The 22,230-nt window shown below is 42.5% G+C and overlaps 1 long non-coding RNA gene across 3 annotated transcripts in view; it reads left to right on the top strand.

Moving 5' to 3' along the window:
• Nucleotides 1-22,230, top strand: part of LOC147659187 (uncharacterized) — a 117,638-nt gene that overhangs the window by 81,863 nt on the left and 13,545 nt on the right. For all 3 annotated transcript variants that reach the window (XR_015307298.1, XR_015307300.1, XR_015307299.1), the window contains 2 exons: nucleotides 13,986-14,015; nucleotides 16,302-16,331. This is a non-coding gene — a long non-coding RNA (uncharacterized LOC147659187). The remainder of the gene's footprint in view (nucleotides 1-13,985; nucleotides 14,016-16,301; nucleotides 16,332-22,230) is intronic.

Here is a 22,230-nt window from a genome sequence, read left to right as displayed (position 1 = left end):
CTGAAATTCAAATCAGGCACTTCGACATGTACCTGATCTCCTCCCAAGAGAACATATAAAGATGAATCTCTATAATTTCTACACCAAGGGACTCTCTCTTTTCCTTGGCAGAGAAAGTGTGGGCAGGTTAATATCATGTTATAAACTTGGGAGATAAAGGCTTTAAACAGGACTGACAGAGAGGCACTGTTTTTTTTTGTTTAGGATTTAGACAGATAGCACAGTTCAGATGACCTGACCATTTAGGGATGACTTTACTACGAAATCAATCAGTGCAGATCAGCAACCAACGTTGTTGCACTGCATTGCATAAAAAGGGAGATAGTGGGATAGTGATCTATCTCCTAAGGTATTGCACTTTTGCTCTTTCCGTTTTGCTGGTACATTTTAAGTCCTGTATCTATGCTCTTACACAATGTGTAATATTTTAGCATAGTTTTTGTCCTGAAAGTGCACAATAGTGTTGTGCATGTGTATATAGATACAAAACCAATTTCAAAACATGTTATTAGAGGAAAACACACACCCAATAGAGGAGCAAAGGATATTTATTCTTCATTACACATGACGTGTTCACAAGACGACAATAGTGAAGTACAGATTTTAAATAAAACCAAATTCAACAACACAGAAAGCCGACCCATGTAAATATTATAGCCAGTGCCATCTTATGAGAGGCAAAGTTCAAAGTGTTGCACAAAATGAAATCGAAATCAGTAAAGCAATAACTACATAAAGTGGAAGAGAAAAACAATGCAATCTACAAAATATTAAACAAACCTCCCAAATGAAGTGTAGGATAAAGACAATTCAATCTACAACATATTAAATCAAGGAAATGTTAATAAAATATTGTTCAGAGTCTCCTTTCCCCCCAAAAAATTCTTCTTTTGTTATTCTGGACTTAACCCTTCAAAAATTCTATAACAAATATAGTTAGTGGGAAATTGATATCTATCCAATAATCTTGGTTTTTTTCATCAAAAATCAGATACCATCCTCTCCATTCTGTACATAGTGTATATCACATGTGACAGCCCAGTAAATAAGCCCAACATTGCCAACTCCATGGGGTAACATAGCACTGGCATTTAGTGAAATGCGACCCTACTATGCGGACACTCATGACCAGGAAATTACTGATTACATATAGGGAGGCTTGCGTGAGGAGAGATCAACTTGTATAGAGTGACATCACAAAGGAAAGGGGGTCAGGGTAAAACCAAAAACAGCTTTTACTAAATGCATAAGATGTGGGGCATGCAGACAATATGGAAACATCATGAGTTCCTTGTCGGAAAAACAACAATGTTAAAAGGAGCATTGCATATAGGAGTGAATAAGGGCCAAATTTATAAATTGGCGGTATATGCAATCGATCACAATGATGACAGGTTAAATGTACCACCAATACGAAGGTCCGCCTGCCCCATTTAAATAACAGCAGACCTTCAGCTTGGCCACAGTGGTGAGTACGGTCTCCACTGTGGCCTAACGTGTCTTGTGGTAAATTTTAATTACCTATACTTAATTTATGCGGTAAAGTTTAATAAGAATAACTCAGTCAAAAAAAAAAAGGAGAGTCAGAATCCGTGGTATTTGAGGTTTTAAAAGGGGTTTTATTCCTTAAAAAGGAATTGGTTATATGGTTCGAACCATGGCAAATCGATTTCCGTTGCCACTAAGGCTCGGGAAAGGATAGACAATACTTTATTGACAAGTTAACATATATATAGTCAATGCATTACAATAATGACAGATGCAGGAGGCGTAACAGCTGAGAGGAGAGATAAGAATACACATGCGTAATGAAAAAAGGTGTTCCAATAGGCGTGCATGAGGGCAGGTACTAGAAACGTCATTATGTGATGTCACAGGTGGGTGGATCCACAAGAGAATCCTGCAGTGTCAGCAGAAATATATGGCAGAGATGCGCGCGCAGCAGTATGACGTGTGATTGACGTGGGACTGGAGGGTGAAGGGGACTTGACATTTAGCCCTACATGAGGAGACAGAAATCTGGGATGTCAGAACAACCTAATCCCAAATCGTATCTAATATCTTGTGTTTAGGGAACTGTATTATCTGAATGGAAAAGGTCTCTCGGGCAAAAGGCTATTCTATACTGACTGCTAGTGCGTGCATATGCGTCTACGTGTCTGCATGAGATGCGAGGGGGCATGGGCCTACCATGGTAACAGGAGCTATGAATTACTTGCACGGAGACAGTGAGGCCTGGCCCTTTGCTCTGCAGCTGGAAGGATGTTTTCCTAAACTACCAGAAAGGAATGTATTTTCGAGGAGCGGAGCAGATATCTCGAAAGCAAAATACCTTTTTGGCAGGCAACAGGCTGAGCCAGGCATCGTTAGCCGCACAGGGAGTAAGACAAAGGTCATGGATACAGATGCTCATCCAAGCTGGAGCATTCAGAGGCAGAGAGCAGGAAAGAACTCGATGACAGGAATCAGGGCCTAAATCGCCTGAGCCAGGGAAAACGTGAAATGTGCACCATGAAAAGACGTTGGCAAGACACACTTAGGAACGGAATATCTGACCCATTCATGGTGGATCTGAAAGAGGACATGTTAACGTTGGACGCAAATGTATTTGCGTCTTCATAGCTGATACAGGAGGGAAGTTACATGCACTTTAAGCTCGTACATGGAGTCGAAGGGGTACACGTTAGGGAACATTTCTGACCATGAAATTTATATTTCCTCATTCCCTCCTTGTTCCCTAAGGACCCTTCATGATATATCGATACTCATAAGTCTGTCAATCTGCTCACGTAGTATCATTTGCTCTTCTTTCTTCTTATGACGTTTGGAATGAGAATTTGAATGGGGAATACATGATGTGGCGCACAAGCCGCAAATCGCCGGCCCACATTGTAGACATAGGCAACAACTGAATACTATGAGAAGGGCTATACCTAGGAAGGATAGGATCTTCCATCCCCAGGCTGACAACGTTGTCCAGAACCAACCGGACCAAGTCCAGGTGCCTGGATTCTGGTGTATCTGACTTGCAATTTTATGAAGACGAGTAATGGCTCTATATACTGATGGCGCGTTTTCTGGAATGAAAACACAGCAACTCGATCCGATGACTCTACAGGCTCCACCCCTATCGGCCAGGATGACGTCAAGGACGAGACGATTTTGAAGAACAACAATCCGCATCGCAGACTGCTCCTCTGTTAAGTTACCTAGGGCGGAAGAAGTCTCATTCACTACTGCTTCGAGGGTTCTAGTTAACTTGCGTATCAGTTTACTATTAAAGACAGCACCTAAATAGGGAAAGAAACCTTTATTGAAGTCTGTGTATTGCTCCCATGCCGTTTCAGTATAGTCGACAATCGGGAGATCTCTCTGGGGTCTATTGTGTACTAAATGGGTATTCCTATGATAATCAGGAGGAGCTAGGAAAACAGGTGGCAGAAGGAATGCAATGTAACAGGTACCATCCCAATCTAGAGGTAAACGTATATATGCGGTATGACCACAAATGAAGTAGGAATGTCGCGAAGCTTTAAACGCAGACTTGCCCTTATCACTGAATTCGATCACAGTAGTACATTTACTATGACCCAGGTGTACTGAACCATTCTTTCTAACACATAGTTCACCCTTGACTGGTAATACTGACATAGCGGGCAAGACTGGCTCGGATTCGGATTCAACATTCAGAATCATGAGGTTAAGTGTAAAGTTACCTAATCCATATACTTCATTTTCTAGGTCAGTCCCTGTCCTTTTGGGGAGTCCCTCCTTGTCAGGGAAACATACTTTATGCAGAACTGTATTCAGGTTTCCCCATACCCAGTTGCCCTTGTAAACTACTGTATTTGAATCTAAAGAATTAATCAAACTAAACCATGCGCCGCAGGAACCATTATGTGTGAACGGATACGGGAATAGAGGCAGAACTCCCTTGTATTTCTGGTAGGGAGGGAGTCGGCCACATATCCAACAATTTGTAGTGTTGCTGGTCTGATGAGAGTGATGTAACATACTAATGAAGGTGTTGTTGCGCAGCGCAAGTCTGTAGGACAACTCATGCGGGGGTAATTCACTAAAAGAATGTTCGGCAGTGACGTTGAAAGCAGAATGTGCACGCTTGAAAATAGGGTAATAAATGTGCAGTAGGATACTTGCAGCAATAATCAATAAACTTAGAAAAAACATAATCAATAGTGTTACTATACAGTGACTACGAAGTGATTTACAATATTCATCCTTCTTGAGCTGTTTCTGTCTATCTCTCTCTCTATTTCGGTCTAGGGGATACATGTCAGAAACTAATTTAACCGATTCACCTAGGGGAGGACTTAAACAATTAAACTGTCTGACTTGCTAGACCTTAATTTTAGCTTATATTCTTGCGAAGCGGTTTTCTCAACCAGGGGGAGTTTTGAGTCAGTCTGTGGAGGAGGGCAGGGCTGAGAGTTCAGATCAGAAGGAAGTCCATAAAATTTCTTTATGTGGCTCGAGTGCAGCCACCCTTTACGGCCCTCAACCTTGACAGCCGTCCTCGTCGTCAGAAGTACCAATTTCGGCGTTTGCCAGCGGGGCTCCAGCGGGCTCCGTCGGTCGAAATTTCTTATGAAAACATAATTTCCAGGAACCACTTCATGGGGCTTCACGTCGGTGTTGTCGGGAAAGGCTGCAGCTACCTGTGAACGACAAGATTGTAGTGCAGACATCAAGGAGGCAAGGTAATCTGTCAGCATATTACAATCAACATCCGTTATTTTGCGAGGTATAGGCGTCCCCCACATATTTGGTGGCCTACCGAAGACCACCTCATACGGGGATAGCCCTGATCGAGAATGTGCTATCATTCTCATGTAGAAGAGCGCAACTGGCAAAGCTACTATCCAGTCAACGCCTTTCTCTCTGCAGATTTTAGCAAGTCGAATTTTCAGAGTCTGATTATGACGCTCCACGAGACCTGCTGCCTCGGGATGCCGGACACAGTGGAATTTCCACTGATAACCTAACAGGAGTGTAACTTGTTTCACCAGCTCAGATGAGAATGGCTGGCCGTTATCTGAGTATACGATACGGGGCAAGCCGTACCGTGGGAAGAATTCACGAACCAGCTGCTTGGCAGTGGTCGGAGCAGTGTAATCTGGGACTGGATATGCTTCTGTCCATCGGGAAAGTGCACATACAACTACGAGGACATATTTGAATCCTCGACAACGTTCCATCTGGATATAATCCATCTGGAGGACTTCAAAAGGATGATCGGGAGGTTGAAATCCACCTTGCTCTACAGGAATGCTTTTACCTGGATTGAACTGACAACAAATCATGCAAGTACGCACTTTCTGTTTAGCTGTTGCTCGTAAGTGTTTGTTGAACCAGATGTGTTGAATACTGTCTAGCATAGCTTTTTCTCCTAGATGTGCGGGACTATGTATCGTGTTAATGATGACTTGAACCATAGAGTCGGGGAGAAACCATGTAGATTTTCCCTTCGTCATCCATCCCTGATCTGTTTGGATCCCTCCTAGTTCAGTCCATTTCTTGATTTCTTCTGGTGTAGCATGTGTCCGTATGTCAATTACATCATGTGAGGGATCCCTAACTGTCATGCAGTGTGTCGGTGTCGGAACTATTGTCTTTGTCAAGTCAGATACATGAGTTCGATTCTGGGCAGTTTGCTTAGCTGTTCGGTCTGCCAGGTCGTTACCCTGGGAGATGGTGTCGGTGACTTTTGTATGTGCCTTACACTTCATGATAGATATCGCAGTAGGCAGATGTATTGCATCTAACAGAGCTTGAATGAGGGGACCGTGTTGGATGTTGGCACCGTGAGAAGTTAAGTAACCTCTCTCTCGCCAAAGGACTCCGAAGTCGTGAACGACTCCGAATGCATAACGTGAATCCGTGTATATGTTGACTTTCTTGTTTTTGGCTTGAATACAGGCTTGTGTCAGAGCGATGAGCTCTGCTGCTTGAGCTGACAAGGTGTCGATACAATTTGTTTCAACGACTTCAGTATCTGTCGTGACTGCGTAAGCGGCCACTAATTCACCTGTACCTGTTCTCATACATGAACCATCCACATAAAGTGTCAGGTCTGGATCTGGTAATGGAATGTCTGTCAAGTCTTGTCTGGGTTTCGTCGTAATAGTAATGACTTCAATACAATCATGTGCCAATGGGTCTGTTCCACTTAATGGCAAAAGTGTAGCAGGATTTAATGTACTACAGCGTCTGATTTCTATGTGTGGCTGAAACAATGTCAATTCATAACCTGTCAGTCGTGCTATAGTCAAGTGCTGGGTCTGTGTACGGTTTAAAAGAACTTCCACGGAATGTGGAACTTGTACTGTCAACTGATGTCCTAACACTATAGAATCACTTTGTCTGATTGCTAGAGCTGTCGCTGCAACTGATTTCAAGCACGCAGGCAGAGCCTGGGCTACTGGATCTAATGTGCTAGAAAAGTAAGCACACGGTTTGTGTGAACCTGCTTGTTCCTGTGTGAGTACTGACAAGGCAGTACCTTCGCGTTCAGTAACAAAAAGTGTAAAAGGCTTATTGTAACATGGTGTTGCTAAAACAGGTGCTTGACATAAGGCTTTCTTTAAGTCTTCAAAAGCTTGTGTATGTTCCTGAGTCCAAGGGAGGACAGTCGAAGACGCTGCCTCCTGGGTTGTCAACTGAATGAGTGGCTTTGCTAGAAATGCATATTGTGGAATCCATTGTCTGCAGTAAGAAGTGAGGCCTATAAAGGCCCGTACCTCCTTTTGTGTCTTGGGTCGTGACATATTTACAATTAACTGGATGCGATCAGGTGTGAGCTGTCTCCCCCCTTTGGACAGCAAGTGCCCAAGGTAAACAACTTGCTGAACACAGAATTGTAGCTTCGAAGGGGACACCTTGTGCCCCTTGTCGGCCAGGAAATGTAAAACCGTCAGTGATGCTTTTTCACATTCGGGTTCGCTTCGGGCGGTGATCAGCAGATCATCGACATACTGAAGCAGGGCGGTGTTAACAGGCATGTGGATACTGTCAAGTTGTCTTTTCAGTGCCTGGCTATAGATGCTGGGGCTTTCTGTGAATCCTTGAGGTGCGCGTGCAAATTTGAAACTTCGTCCATTTAAACAGAATCCGAACAAGTATTGGCTTTCCGGATCGATTGGGACGCTAAAGAAGGCGTTCTTGAGGTCAATTACAGTAAAGAACGTTGCTTCCGGATCAATAGCTGTCAATAATGAAGAGATATCTGGAACCACGGGATATTGTGGTACAATGCATTTATTCAATTCGCGCAGATCAATAACTAATCGATAAACTGGTGGTGCATTTGGATCAGTGCGTTTAAGAATTGGAATGATAGGTGAATTACATACATTGGAGTCGGTTTCCACGACCACTCCTTGTGCAATGAGCTCGTCAATGATTTGCAGTAAAGCCACTACAGCATCTGGAGGTAACTTGTATTGTCGAATTCGTGGAAATACCACTCCTGCTTTGAGTGTGACTCGATATGGTGTAATGTGCATACAACCTACATCAGTGGGGCCTTGCACCCATAAATGTGCAGGGACATTCTGCAACCGGTGATCCATGTCTCTCAATACATAGTGACCTTTAAAATCTCGCAAGAATAATCGTACTCCTTCCGTAGAACAGCATATTATAGCTCCTAGAGCTTTCAGTGTTTTTATGCCTAACAAATTTTCTGGACATGATTTTGTAAGCAATAAATCTGTAGTCCGTGTCAAAGGACCAACTGCAAGAGGAAGAGGTTGCGATACTTCGTTAATAATAGGCTTTACTGAAAATCCAAGGGAAACATTCTGTGAGCCTGAGAGGGGTGCCCCTGGAACCTCGTCGTGACTGATGGTCGTCCTGCTTGCCCCTGTATCTATTAAAAACTTTCTGTCTTTCCCTAATACTTGACTGTGTACATAAGGACCCTCTTGATCTACAGGAACCTCAATAAGAGGCAAGCCAACCTCCCTCTCTAGGCTGTTTCATGTGTATCGCTGATAATCGGGATAGTCATTTTGGGCATACTGGTACATCTGTTGTGTCGTGTTTTGTGTTGCGGTGATAGGCTGTGGCTGTGGTACTGCTACGGTCTGTTGTGAAGCTGGCATAGGCGGTATGTTCAGTATATTCTGGGGTACTTGTTGTTGGGCCTGATCTTGTCTAGGTGGACGCGGTCTCTCCTTGGTCTTACCGGTGGAGATATTGTGTTTCAGAACTGCACAATCGTTTATATAATGACCTGGCTGTTTGCAATAGTTAAATGTCCCTTTAACAGGAGCCGTCGAATTACCTGGCTGTGTTGCACCCTTTTTATGACCGTCAGCTGGAACTGACTGGGCAACTAACATTTTCATTTTCGTGTCTTTCATACGTCTTTGTTCGTGTTCTTGTTCCTCTCTAATTCTATTCTGGTGGTACTGTAACATTTGTAACATTTGTGAAGGGGTATTAGCTTGCCAAGTGCTCTCGACTTTCAGTACTCTGTTCTTAACCTGGGGCAGGGAATTCTCGACCAATTTTGTTACAAAAAGATGTGGGTACGATTCGCTACTTGCTTTCAGGCCGCTGTTAATACCAAAACATTTTTCAAATCGGGAATAAAAATCACTAGTGTCTTCATCAGGTTTCTGTTTGCAAGCTGAGATTGCACCCCAGTCTTCCTTTTTCGTAGCTAATAAACGTGGCAGTACTTGTACTAACAATCCTGGCAATGCTTTAACTTTGTCCCCAAGTCCTAGGCCTGCGACTCGGGTATTTTCTTCATTTTCTAATGCAGCCCAATCAATCTTTGTGTCTCCCACCTCCCATTCTTTTTCTTTGAGTTTCTCGTAAATACCGGCAGGCAATAATACTTTCAATATTTTCATAATGTCTGGATAAGTATAATCACCCATGAGTAACATGTCTTTTATTTCACGGTGAAAACGTGCTGGATCTTTATCATGGCTGGGCACTAATTTTTTCATTTCCAATAATTCTATTTTAGTTATGGGCGTGTACACGAACACGCGTCTAAAAGTATTATCATCATTCCTAACTGGGTGCACTTCTCGTAAGGGATTCTGTCTGTCTATGTAATACATTTTTCTTTCCATAGTGTGTGCTGAATCAGGCTGTGGACACAGGAAGGCACTATATCTGTGCCGATATTCTAGAATTACTTTAATTAGATCGGTACCTAGACCTCTCCATTTATTCATGAGTAGTTCTACTAATATATCAGGCAGGGGACCTGGATCGGAATGTTGGCTTCTATACAATATGAGTAGATGTTGTATCATATACATACCAGCTAAACGCTGTTCGCTTGGTGACATATTCAAAAACGTGTGAGCTAGCGCATCATCACTATATTTTTCAGAACTGTCAGCCCATTGTACTGCTGACCTGGCTAATTCTTGTTCGTCCATAGAATCGAGTACATGGTACCCCATTCTTTCTCGAAGTCTATTGTCAGTGGCCTGGAATAAGTGTTCAGGAGTTCTCGGATTAGACATGGCTGCCTGAAAAATTCTTTTACTTTCTGGACGTACTGGACGCATTGAATTATTAAAGGATCTTCCTTTACCTACATAAGCTATCATTTCTCTAGCTGGTAATTGTACTTGTCCTGTTTCCGTTTCTGGTGTTTCCTCCTCCCCTGAGGATTCAACTTTGTCTGAGTCTATTTCTGGTTCTGGCCGTCTTCTTTCATGTATTTTTATTACTGCATTTCTGATCCTTCGGTACATGTTTTCTATACAACTCTGTTTATCATGGTTCCCATCTGCTATATTCTGACCCCATCTATTAAGTGCTTTCATTTCTTCCGGGTCTGCACCCGGCCTATCTTGTTCTCTTATTAGGCAGTTTATAAAAAACCGTAATATCTTGGCTTGAGTGTCAACTTTTTGGTAAGCCATGGCCTCGCCAATACTTTCAGGGCCTTCCCCTGTTTGAACAAAATGATATATTCTGTCTAGATGATCAACCATTCCGGGTAGTGTCAATAAAAAGTTTGTAACTCGTCGTAATCGTATTGATGCGAGCATCATTCTGTCATCATTCTTTTTACCGGGTACTGGATCATATCTACAGTCTGCGAGACCTTCTTTATATATGTCATAATCGGCTGATTGAGGTGTACGTTGCTGCGATAAATCCCTATAAGTCCATCGGTGTGTTTGTGGTGGGGTCTGAAAACCTGTCGCACCTCCTGAGGTGCCGGATCCAAAAGGATTCGTTGGGTGTGAAGTGGGGAGAATAGGTGCAGGAAGAGGTGGAAGAACGGGCGGAAGGTGTTGATCGGCAGGGGGAGGTTGTTGCTGTGGAAGTGGGGGCGGATTGTTTCGGGGCGGAGTGCCATCAGCGGGTGGCGCCTGGACATGTGAATCTGTATATGCGGGAGCTACATCATCTAAGTAGGATGAAAGGAAAATGTCCTTTGCGGTCTTATGGTGTAATTTAGTCGGGAGCAATGGAGGTGGCAGATCTTTTGATACTTCTGGAGTGGCTTTAGGTAAACCCTCGGTCAGAAGAGGATACATACCATTCATAAGGGTGTTTCGTTGTCTATCTACTTGTTCTGTTTTTACTCGAATGCCTTCCTCAACTAATACATTTTCTCGGGCCTTGTCTGAATCCTCTCTACTTTTCTCTTCTTTTCTGAGTGCTTTTTCTGTGCGTCTATGCGATTCTTTACGCCATAGTTCAATGGCATCTTTCTGTGACTGCCTGGCTTTCTTTTTCCATAATGCTTCTTCTACTCTCACGATGCAATCTGCATCCCATGTCCCAGCAGCGGGCCATCTCTGATTCTCTGCTAGATCCTTGGTGTAGTCCACCCATAAATCAAGATATAATACGGCATCTAGGCCATGTTTGTGGTACATAAAGTACCCTGGAGTGTCCCTAGGTGGAATAGGAACAGCTTCCTCGAGTACCCCTTTTCTGGTTTTTATCTGTCTTAATTTGGAGAACAGCGGCATCGTGAACCCTGATACTTGATATTTTACTTGGAACTCGAACACAGTTAATACAATAAACACAATAATGAAGATCGAACAATCACTCATACCACGACATTTAAAACCACATTAAAACATTTTCAAAACGAACAATAATAATTAGAATAAAACTAGCTAACTGCATGTTACTGGATATACTGCTAAACAGTACAGATACACCGCCAAAAACAGTGCATACCGGGTCAGTGTACCCAAACCCGTCTTGACCGGCACAAATTATTGCGCACGTCTAGATGCGTCCCCAGCAACGGTACTCACCGGGAAGCACGGAACAGAAGGCCTCGGAAACTCGACACTGGACTGGACTGGACTCGACTCGTGACGCAGATACTTCGGAACTTCGGAACCTGGTGGGCCTCCGTATACCTCGGATCTTGCTCTCTCTCAGCTAGGCTCTGGTCGGGATCCTCCGCACTCCTCACCGCCTCGTCTGGGTGTTGATCGCAGCCTCAGTCACCTCCGTTGGCCTGAGGGAGATACAGGAAATCCTGCGGGTACGCGTAGTTGTCCGTCCGGCTGTGGCAGGGGGCTAGGCCTGCAATGCACCTCCGGCGCGTAAGGTGGGGGAGGGGTCCCTGTTCGGGCACCAATTATGTGGTAAATTTTAATTACCTATACTTAATTTATGCGGTAAAGTTTAATAAGAATAACTCAGTCAAAAAAAAAAGGAGAGACAGAACCCGTGGTATTTGAGGTTTTAAAAGGGGTTTTATTCCTTAAAAAGGAATTGGTTATATGGTTCGAACCATGGCAAATCGATTTCTGTTGCCACTAAGGCTCGGGAAAGGATAGACAATACTTTATTGACAAGTTAACATATATATAGTCAATGCATTACAATAATGACAGATGCAGGAGGCGTAACAGCTGAGAGGAGAGATAAGAATACACATACATAATGAAAAAAGGCGTTACAATAGGCGTGCATGAGGGCAGGTACTAGAAACGTCATTATGTGATGTCACAGGTGGGTGGATCCACAAGAGAATCCTGCAGTGTCAGCAGAAATATATGGCAGAGATGCGCGCGCAGCAGTATGACGTGTGATTGACGTGGGACTGGAGGGTGAAGGGGACTTGACATTTAGCCCTACATGAGGAGACAGAAATCTGGGATGTCAGAACAACCTAATCCCAAATCGTATCTAATATCTTGTGTTTAGGGAACTGTATTATCTGAATGGAAAAGGTCTCTCGGGCAAAAGGCTATTCTATACTGACTGCTAGTGCGTGCATATGCGTCTACGTGTCTGCATGAGATGCGAGGGGGCATGGGCCTACCATGGTAACAGGAGCTATGAATTACTTGCACGGAGACAGTGAGGCCGGGCCCTTTGCTCTGCAGCTGGAAGGATGCTTTCCTAAACTACCAGACAGGAATGTATTTTCGAGGAGCGGAGCAGATATCTCGAAAGCAAAATACCTTTTTGGCAGGCAACAGGCTGAGCCAGGCATCGTTAGCCGCACAGGGAGTAAGACAAAGGTCATGGATACAGATGCTCATCCAAGCTGGAGCATTCAGAGGCAGAGAGCAGGAAAGAACTTGATGACAGGAATCAGGGCCTAAATCGCCTGAGCCAGGGAAAACGTGAAATGTGCACCATGAAAAGACGTTGGCAAGGCACACTTAGGAACGGAATATCTGACCCATTCATGGTGGATCTGAAAGAGGACATGTTAACGTTGGACGCAAATGTATTTGCGTCTTCATAGCTGATACAGGAGGGAAGTTACATGCACTTTAAGCTCGTACATGGAGACCAAGGGGTACATGTTAGGGAACATTTCTGACCATGAAATTTATATTTCCTCAGTCTGACAGCCCATACTTTGCAGGGCCATCAGAGAAATAGCTACATGTCCTCCTGACCTATTTAGGCAGACATGTAGCAGGTTTGTTACTGTAAATTTTGGTAGTTAAGAACATTAAAAGTATTGTGCTCCCCCTGCCCTGGGAGAAGACTCACATGACGAGGGAAGCATTATATATTTTCTTTTCAGAAAGAAAATCCTGTCTCGTTTTGAAAAGAATGCTGTTTGCTACAAGGCTGCATCCTTCTTATGCAGCCCTGAAGTAAACAGTAAAATGATTTGGCAGGAACCACTGCAGCTGCAGTTCCTTTAAATACCTTTATAAATGATTGCCATCTTTGTTGTCATTTGGAAATTAAGTTATTGGCCTCTCTGCCATGGGGACAGAGTAATTAAATCTGAGCCCATGTTATTTATATGCTGCAATGTTCTTGCTCGAAAGTATTTATAGTGAGTACAACATTATCTGTGTACAAGAGAATTATGCATTATCAAAGAGCTATAAGATGGAAAGATTCCAGCTAAGATTGGCCAATAATCCCCCCCCCCAAAAAAAGTCCATGGGGATGAGAATAAATAAGTAAATAAATATATTCAGCCCCTGTGAGATTGATTCAGAGTGACCGGGAAAAGGAGCAAAGTAGATCAGAGTCCAGGTATATCATACAATATAATACACTATGATAACATTTCTAAAGCATGCAGCTGCTACCAAAGAAGTATCCAGTGCTAGCCGCCCATTTGTATAGGAGAAGATGACTAGTTAAACGTCAACAGAAAATTTATGCATCAAAAAGAAAAGTCTTTAGCAGTTTTTGAAGAAATTATTTGGAAGGAGCAAAGCGGAAGTTCATGGGCAATGAGTTCCAGAGTTTGGTGGCAAAAAAGGAGCAACCTCCTCTTCTTTCGTTGTGTACCCTGGGAACTTAAAGATGTCTTTGTGCATAAGAGCAAAATGATCTTTTATCATCTATTATCATATTAATGTATACCAAGGAGTGTAAACATTGGTGAAGAGATGTATGTATCATTCATAACAGAAATGTGTTTGGTTGTCTTTTCTGAGCAGAAAATCATATTTTGGAAAAGTATTTTTATATGTGGTATGAAATATATTTAAAATTTGTGTTTGTCTACTGAATTGCTTTTCTAGACTTCAGGATCCTATGGAACAGTACCCAAGGTGGGACATCTTTACAATCTTTAAAGGATTATGAAAGACTGTATATCTTTTGTACATTATTTGCTCAAAAATTGTTTGATGAAAGGATTATGGGAATGCAAAATGTAAAATGAATGTAGTAGACTAAGATGGTTTTGTTTTTGTTAGATATGTAAATGTGTCTTTGTGTGTATTTACGTAGATATGTCTGTGTGTATGTGTATGTCTAACCATGTGAGTGTATATGTATGTGTGTGTGTATATTTATATATGCATAATATATATATATATGTGTGTGTGTGTGTGTGTGTGTGTATGTGTGCTTACCTAAATAGATATATAATATATATATATTGAGAGAGACGTGTGTCTGTTTGTGGGTTTGCGTGTTTGTGTAACTATATAGCCCCAAAGAATTACCAGATCCCTTGCTCAATTAGCAGCAGTGCACTGTCGGTGTGAAATTTAAATCAACATTGCAAGTTTCAACCTGATAAGTAAAAGGTGCACCCGAAGTTGCTTACCACAGATTTATACAGCTGATAGACCCTTGGAAAATGTGCGCGGGTGGCCTGGACAAAACCTGACACATTTTGGTGATCTGGTCACTGATAGTGTGCATTTTCCTTGCAGGATGGAAACTTGCAATGTTGATTATATATTTAATCAACATTGGAAGTTTCCATCCAGCAAGGAACACGCTAGAAGATTCACAAACTGTCAGCCACATCTCGACTCAATGGTTCAGCCAAGACGCAGATGTCTGTTCATGACTAGGACAACATTTTTTAATATAGATAGGAATGCTTGAGGACAGAACATGTTTTATGGAGTGACATCACAAAGGAAAAGGAGTCAGGGTACAACCAAAAGCAGGTTTTACTAAATGCAATAAATGTAAGGCGTGCTGTCAATATGAAAACATAATGAGTTGTATTCACCTTTTAGGAAAAGCATCAATGCTAAAAGGAGCATTTCATATAGGAGTGATTAAAGGCCAAATGTAGAAAGTGACCGTTGATGCAATCCATCACAATGATGACAGGTTATATATACCACCAATACAAGGGCCACATGTCCCATTCAAATAACAGCAAACATTCAGCTTGGCTACAGCAGAGAGTACTGTCTTCACTGTGGCCAAACTTCTCTGACAGCCCTTACTTCCCTGGGCCATCCAAGAAATAGCTTAATGTCTTCCATACCTATTTAGGCAGACGTGTAGTATTATTTTACTGTAAATTATTATAGTTAAGAACATTAAAAGTATTGTGCTCCCCCTGCCCTGGGAGAAGACTCACATGGTGAGGGAAGCATTATATTTCTTCTTTTAAAAAAGAAAATCCTGCTTTGCGATTTTCGTTTTGAAAAGAATACAGTTTTCTACAAGGTCGCATGCTTCTAATGCACCCCTGTAGCAAAAAGTAAAATGCTTTGGCAGGAACCACAGTGGCGGCGGTTCCTTTCAATACCTCTATAAATGATTGCCAGCTTGGTGGTCATTTATAAATTAGGTTGTTGGCCTCTTCACCATGGGGATAGAGTAATTACATCTGAGCCTATGTTATTTATATGATGCAATTTTCTTGCTCCAAAGTATATATAGGGAGTACAACATTATTGGTGTACAGGAGAATATTGCAGTGTCAGTTAGAAAGAAAGACTCCATCTACCAGGCTGCCAGATAATCCCTGCCCCCCCCAAAATGTCATGGGGGATGACAAAATAAGTAAATAAATATATTCTGCCCCTGTGAGATTGATACAGAGTGACAGGGAAAAGGAGCAAAGTAGATCAGAGTCCAGGTCTATCAGACAATATAATACACTATGATGAAATGTATAAACCATGCAGCTGCTGCCAAAGAAGTATTCAGCACTAGCTGCCCAACTGTATAAGAGTAGAAGATTAGTTAAACCTCAATAGAAAGTTTATGCATCAAAAAGAGGAGTCTTCAGCAGTTTGAAGAAATGATTCGGAAGAAGCGAAACGCATGGTCCTAGGCAATGGGTTCCAGAGTTTGGTGGTCAGAAAAGAAAAGGAGCAACCTCCTCTTCTTGCCTTGTGGGCCCTGGGAATGCAAAGGTGTTTTTTGCGCATTGGAGCGCAATGATCTTTTATCATCCATTATCATATTAATGAATACCAAGTAGTTTATACATTGGTGAAGAGATGAATGTTTCATTCATAACTGAAATGTGTTTGGTTGTCTTTTCTGAGTAAAGAATCATATTTTGGAGAAGTGTTTTTATGTGTGATTTTAAATATATTTAAAATGTGTGTTTGTCTTCTGAATTGCTTTTCTAGACTCCAGGATCCTATTGAGAAGTAGCTGAGGTGGGACATCTTTACAATCTTTAAAGAATTATGAAAGACTGTATATCTTTTGTATATTATTTGCTCAAAAAGTGTTTAATGATAGGGTTATGGGAATGCAAAATGTAAAATGAATGTATTAGCCCATTGTGGTTTTGTTTTTGTTAGATATGTAAACATGTCTGTGTGTATATACATACATATCTGTGTGTATACGTGTAAAAATGTTAGTGTATATATGTGTGTGTGTGTTTACATATATATGTGTGAGTGTGTGTGCTTATCTAAATACATATATATATATATATATATTGAGAGATAGATGTGTATGTGTGTGCATTTGTGTAGATGTGTGTGTGTGTGTGTGTACCTACATAGCCCCAAAGTCTTACCAGGTCCCATGCTCAATTGGCAGCAGTGCACAGTCGGTGTGAGATTTAAATCAACATGAGTAAAGCATGCACCCCAAGTTGTTTACTTCATGTTTATACAGCTGATAGACAAATGGTAAATGTGTGCGGTTGCCACGTACAACACTTGAAACATTTTGGGGATCTGGTCACCCTGGTCACAGATAGAAGTATGCATTTTCTTGCTGGATGGAATCTTGCAATGTTGTTTGTAAATTTAATCAACATTGCAAGTTTCCATCCACCAAGGAAAACGCTAGAACGTTCACAGACAGCCGCATCTCAACTCAACGGTTGTGCCAAGACGCAGATGTCTGTTTGTGAAAAAAGACTCTCTATAAAAAACATCTGCACAAGGTAAAGGACGTGTCTACAAGGGGACTGACCAGAGAATTACAAAGTAGGGCTGGAGCTTGGCTGTATTGAAGTAGTGAGATCTCGGTGAAGACGTTGGTACAAGGTAAAAAGCTGAGAATGGCTGCTGCTTGGCCACTTAATGGGATTTGATATCTGGAGGCAAAGGGTGTGCATAGTATGGGCATGACCACCTAATGGGGCTTGGATGTCTGAAGGCAGGGGGCTTTCTGTGACAATTTATTTGCAAGGTGCAAGATGTGTGTAGTAATGGTGTAAACACATAATGGGGTTTGTGTATCTGTAAAGGAAGTTAGTGCCTAGTAGCTTTGCCACCAAATGTGGTTTAGTATTTTGAGGGAGTGGGTTCTCCGGAAAAAAATTCAGTACAAGTCAGAGGCTGTACCTAGTGAGGGTTTGTTCACTTAATTGAGCTTAGGGTATAAGTAGGAGGAGCTTGGCCAACTAATGGGGATTGGCTGTTTTGACAGAGTGTGCTCTACTTGAAGCCTGTTGTGCAATGCTAAAGTTGTGCATAGTAAAAACTTGGCCACCTAATGGAACTAGTGTGTCTTGAGGTGATGGATCTGCAGTGTAGGGAATTGGCCACCAAAAAAGGGGGCTTTCCATGAAGATTTCTGTATAAAGTAAAGGCTGTGAGTGTCAGGGGCAAGATCACATAATGGAGCTTAGATGTCTGGTGGGAGTGGGTACCTCATGAAGGTTTCTATACAAGAGGAAGCCAGTGCGGGGGTTTCTCCACTTAATGGGACTTGGGTATCTGGAGGTAAAAGTATGTTGTGCATGCTGATGGGACCTGGTTGTCTGGAGTGAGTGGGCTCTCAATGGTGATGTATGCGCGAGGGGAATGGTGTGCATGGCCACCTAATGGTGTCTTGCTGTCTTCATAGGGTGTGCTCTCCTGGAAGACATTTGTAACAGGTGAAGTCTCTGCACAGTAGCAAGTTGGCTGGGTAATAGGTTTGGGTGTTTTTGAGGATTGGACTCTCCACAAACTCTTCTGAACACATTCAAGGCTATGCGCAGATCTAGCTTTGCCACCCAATGAGGCTTGGGTGTCCGGTGGAGGTCATCTCTCTGTAAAGATTTCTGACAAGGTGAAGGCCATGATAAAAAGAATGTTCACAATGGGATTTGGGTGACTGGATGAGTAGGCTCTTCATAAAAATGTCTGTACAAGATGAAGTAGGGTCAGGTGGCTCAGTGGACTAATGCATCCATTGAACCTTATGGTAACAGGTTCAAATCCCTGCGGGTCCACTCAGCGTTTCATCCTTCTGAGGTCGATAAAATTAGTACCGTTGGGTGACAATAAACACCTGTTATTCAGTGCCAATACACCTACGTGTAATCGTGCACTTTACAAATACTAATGTTATGTTATGTAAGTCTGTGTTTAATAGGGGCATGACCTCCTAATGGGATTGAGTGCCTTGATGTGTAGGGAGTCTATATTTGAGACCAATGCCAATTGGCTGATTTGAAGGAGTGGTCACACACCTTAAAGACTTCTGCACAAGGCGGAAGCTGTACGTAGTAGGGACTTGAGTGTCTATCTAAGGCCACCATGCTACTTATACCTATTCCAAAGGCAGAGAAAATACCATTGTAAATAACAAATCCCTAGGCATTTATTGTTCTAATTTGCATTATATGACATCACTGCAACATGATACTGAAAAAGGCTAATTGATAACTTATAAATAATGTAAAAAAGACTTTTATTAGTACAAAATATCTAACAATCTATGATGCATCATGCGTGTAATGTTTAGGCCTGGGCAGTGAACTCCGCTTGCAGAGTTTGAGGAGTTTTGTACACTTGACGCTCCGCGAAACGTGGAGAGTGCAGAAAACTCGTGAACCGTAATTGCGCATTTTGCGCTCGAGTAGAAACAGCAGTTCGAATTGAACTCCACCAATTGCGGAACTCTGTAGAGGTTTTTTGCCCAGGCGTGGTAATGTTACATGGCAAAACTTAGAAGCACAAAGAAAGACAAGACATATGCTCAATTGAATACATTTCTCTCAATGAAACACTATAATCAAACAATTGTTTCGTGTATATTGCTTCGATAATAGAACTAATGTAGGAATAGTATTGCAGAAAAATGTCAAATTAATCATACAATGAAAACCATGAATTTTTAAATATTTATCAAAAATCAATAATATATTCAAAAAACAAGAGAAAATTATGAAGTAACACATATGTCCAAATTGAGAGACAGTCAAGTGGCTTAGATCGTGGATGGATCCTGTTGTGTCGTGTCTATGCGTGTTTCGATAATGCAAGCACCTTCATCAGGCAAGCCACAGATAGCATGTCTAAAAACAAATCTATTGAAAACACTACTGGGAATGGGCTCACAACAGTAAGGCCAAGCTACTGACCGAATAATAAACACAACAATCGCCAATACTGTTGACTTCTCTTCCTTCTTAATTATCACAGCATATTGGAGTTAAACCAAATATGGGTCCAAGATTCTCTAAGCCCTCTAAAATGTGTCCCAGTCCTGCCATTGCAGCCTGAATGCAGCCTCACACTGCCACTGCCATGTGAACTTGGCATTTAGACTCACTTGCCAAGTCTTAAACTCCCCTTTTATTGAATTTAAGGCACATCTAAGTTAGGCCCTAGGTAACACATAGTGTTATGTTATTAAAAGGTTGGGCAGGTACTTTTAAGTCTTGCCTTTCCTGCTAGTAACAAACAAATACTGTTGTGAGGGTCACCGTTCCCATATGAAAACACTGGGGATACCTTCTTACTTTTAATACATGTGGTTCCCAATTTGGCTCAGGTAGGTCTGTCATGTTTTTTACCTCGGAAATTGTAATGTTAAACCCTCCTAAATGGTAACATCAGATTTTTCATTACAATTTTTAAAATGCCAATTTTAGAAAGTTGTCATTTTCCTGACCTAGCTATTTGTACCAGCAGACTATCTTGGGTCACATGACTTTGTGAATTCCTCCAAGACAGCCACACAATAGAGGTTTAAGGTGTGCCTCAATGGGCCATCACTGGAAGGAAGAGGGGGACAGAGCTGAGCACAGTTTCTTTTTTTTTTACTTAAACCTGAATAGGCTGCGTCCTATCTCCACACATACATTTTATTGACCCTGTATTGTCACTGCAGCCAACTTGAAGCCAGGAAGGGAAATCAGGCCATTTCCTTTACTTCAAAGAACCTTTCCAGAAGCTTCATTCACCTTCTAGGAATACAGAATGAGGATGTAAAATAAAAACAGGACCTTCAGACCCACTCTTCAGTTCACTGCTGGACCTGCTTTTATGACCTGCTGTGCAGTTTGCCAGACTGCTGCCCTACCTGTAAGGACTGCTTTGCTGCCTGGAGCCTTCCTTGAACCCTAAAAGGCAGCCCTGCTATTAAGCCCTGCATCTTCTTTACCTGCATATAGGACTACCGCAAGTGACTCTAAGGTCTTGTTTACTAGCCTTCTGTTCAGGGGAACAGGGATAAAAGGCTCCTATCTTGAACCCAGCCTGAGGGGGTCCTGAACCACCAGCAGTTTTGGACCCTTGGTTATGGTGCCAAAGGTACCCAGATGGCCAATTTCCAATGCTGAGGAATTAGACAAAATGTTCTGAGAAGCAGTAGAACCTGCTCTCCTATTCGCCTGAGGTGGATCACTGGTCTGATTGACTTTGCAGCTTCTCCTGCTACGTTCTTCCCTGCAGCAGCAAATCTGTTTCAGGGGTCCTTCGCCAAAGATGTATCCGTCCTTGTGGAACTGTCTTTGGCTATAGCCCTCTGCATCGACCAGTTGGAGGTTATCGCATTCCATTTTGATAACTAAGTCCACAGCTATTTGACAACTATGCTCCCTCCTTGGACTCTCTTACAGCCTTGCCCCACTACACGACTACCTTCCCAGACATTTTTATTCAAGACTTTTTCTATGTCTGAAGGTAACCGCTGGGATATCTGGGTCCGCACCAAAGTGCCCAAGAAGACATCCAGGGGGGCTCCCAAAAGAGTGGTCAGGGTTCCCACCAATAAAAAGAGGGGGGAGGTAGAAACAAAGAAAGTTAATTCAGATTTCTAATAAGTACTTTAGAATTGGTAATTTTAGAAAGATACCTGTTACCTGCCTTTACCTTTCAGAAGCCCATTTGCATAAACTTCAACCATCATCTAGGAGTGGAATAGCTCTTTAATGAGGTGTGAACTAGCTCCCAGAGCTGTGGTACTGAGACCCTTGTCTATGTCAAAGTATACTCCCACTAACATCCTAGGAAAATGTTGGATACAAAAACCTTTTGCAAACTTTTTATCCTTTAGAACCATCAGGAGACAAGTCATAACTTGCAAAGCTGATCCAACAAGGGCGCATTTCTCAGGGCCTGACTTCAGCGTCACTCCTACTACTTTCTAATGTCCAATCAAGCATGACTACTCACCTGTAAGGGTCTTAAGGCGCTGGGGGGAGTTGCAGCATCCAGTTCATCAAGGTCTGTCGAAGAGCCAGGTTTTGAGGTTTCTCGTGAAGATATGGAGTGATGTTATTTGCCTGAGGTGGAGAGGTAGGGCGTTCCATGCTCTGGCTGTGAGGAAGGAAAAGGAGTGGCCTCCTGCTCTGGTCTTTCTGTCGTGGGGAACTAAGGCATAGGAGAGCTGGGCTGATTGTAGAGTTCTTTGAGTTGCGTGGAAGTTGATTCGGCTGTTGAGTTATGCTGGTCCGGTGTTGTGGAGGGCTTTGTGTGTGTGGATAAGGATCTTGAAGGTAATTTTAGCCTCGATCGAGAGTCAGTGGAGTGTGCGCAGGTTTTGGTAGATGTGGCAGTATCATGGTAGGTTAAGCCCCAGTCTTGCGGCAGCGTTCTGGATATTTTATAGCTTACAGGTGAGGTTTATGTTTATTCAAGCGTAGAGCGCGTTACCTTAGTCAAGTCTGCTGGTGACGAGGGCGTGGGTGTCATTTTTTCTTTATTCAATGGGGATCCATTTGAAGGTCTTCCGCAGGAGGCATAGGATGGGGAAGCAGGAGGATGTGACAGAGTTGAATTGGCGGTCCATTTTGAGCTCAGAGTCTAGGATGATTGCGTGCATGGTCCATGGGGTGGGTGGGCTGCTGAGGGTGGGGCGCCACCAGGTGTTGTTTCA

This window comes from Lissotriton vulgaris, unplaced genomic scaffold (assembly GCF_964263255.1).
Source record: "Lissotriton vulgaris unplaced genomic scaffold, aLisVul1.2 SCAFFOLD_3108, whole genome shotgun sequence".
NCBI classification, from domain to species: Eukaryota; Metazoa; Chordata; class Amphibia; order Caudata; family Salamandridae; genus Lissotriton; species Lissotriton vulgaris.
This window is presented reverse-complemented; position numbering and strand designations above follow the sequence as displayed.